This window comes from Etheostoma spectabile, chromosome 10 (genome assembly GCF_008692095.1).
Source record: "Etheostoma spectabile isolate EspeVRDwgs_2016 chromosome 10, UIUC_Espe_1.0, whole genome shotgun sequence".
In the NCBI taxonomy this organism is placed as follows: Eukaryota; Metazoa; Chordata; class Actinopteri; order Perciformes; family Percidae; genus Etheostoma; species Etheostoma spectabile.
The window spans coordinates 2,404,066-2,405,269 of NC_045742.1; the positions used below are offsets into that span (position 1 = coordinate 2,404,066).

Below are 1,204 nucleotides of genomic sequence, written 5' to 3' on the forward strand. Positions count from 1 at the left end.
AAATTCGCATAGCAGTGTGCTGCGACGCCTTGATAGAGCCGTTCCAGCCATGATAGCAGGGCCGGGGTTTCACTGCGGCGGAGCGGCCGTGCAAAACACACAAAGCTGTCCGTGGAAATAACGGCCAATATCTTTTATTTCAACCTCTACTCTTCACTGAAATGCTCTCACATCCCAATCCCGTACCACATGGCGATATCGTGGTCGACTGGCGAAAAGAACAAGTGAAACATAAAAAAAAGTGCCTTAAACGTCTCCTACAAAGTTTTGAATTAAAGGGGGTGTGTGTCCCTTTCTCAAACCAGCCAGCTATCACTGAAAACTAATTTCACTATGAACATCTTAACGCCCAGAATTTTTTCCTAAGGCCTTTTCATGCAGGCAAATAAAAAGGTCGGTGGTAGGAAAATATGACACTGTGACATTATGTTTATGCTGGAGCCATGAAAAACGGCGAATATTTCCCTTTAAATGTGGGAAATTATCATGACAGGCGCGGGTCTTCGCAAACCGTTTCGAAGTAAAGAGCGCCATACGTGATGTATCCCTGTGAAGGGAGAGCAGCTCAGCTTGTACGCCAGGCCTGGAGCGACAAAAGGCCGTCAAACACCGCGGCTATCACCCCAGCCGCCGGTTCCCAGCTCGCATCTTACCTGCTAATATAGTCTTATCGCGCTGAGACGGTGGAAAAGATGGAAAAGTGTTCCGTGCAGTGACTACGTTTCTTTCCGTCCTTCAGAAGTAATCGTGAGCTATTCACACTAGCATCAAGCTAGCTACCTTGCTAAAAGACGGGCAGGACTTCCGGGAAGGCCTTTCGAAATAAAGGTCTTGTCTGGAAAAATATGTTGCAAATGCAGGAGGTCAGATGTAGTGTAGATGGAGTCGTAATGTGCTTTACAAGAAAAGGCTACCTTATGAAAATGACTTTAATTTAAGAATTAATAACCTAATGCAGATATTACCAATATGCAGATACCTAAGGGCGGGCCATGTTCATATTTAAAATAGATTTGACACCGTTGAATTAAACTAATAGTTGTTGCAGCTAATTTTAGGTCCGTTTGTCACAAAACCTGAGAAGTATTTAATGTATTAAGTGCTTACTTTGGTAATACCTTAGTAGACTGTAAAGAAATAAGGGTAATACCTAATCTTGAGGCCCTTCTGGTTAGACCCAAACTGCATTTCGTTGCCTTGTACC

General features: G+C 43.8%; 1 protein-coding gene and 1 long non-coding RNA gene across 5 annotated transcripts in view; both read right to left on the bottom strand.

Moving 5' to 3' along the window:
• phf6 (PHD finger protein 6) overlaps nt 1-823 on the bottom strand; it is a 13,705-nt gene extending 12,882 nt beyond the window's left edge. Inside the window, exon 1 of one of the 4 annotated variants that reach the window (XM_032528515.1) lies at nt 654-823. The gene's annotated coding sequence lies outside the window, so the exon portion shown is untranslated. The remainder of the gene's footprint in view (nt 1-653) is intronic. The other 3 variants (XM_032528516.1, XM_032528517.1, XM_032528514.1) reach the window with 3 other exon arrangements.
• LOC116697215 (uncharacterized) overlaps nt 1-1,204 on the bottom strand; it is a 142,360-nt gene that overhangs the window by 101,538 nt on the left and 39,618 nt on the right. The gene's annotated exons all lie outside the window — the stretch shown is intronic.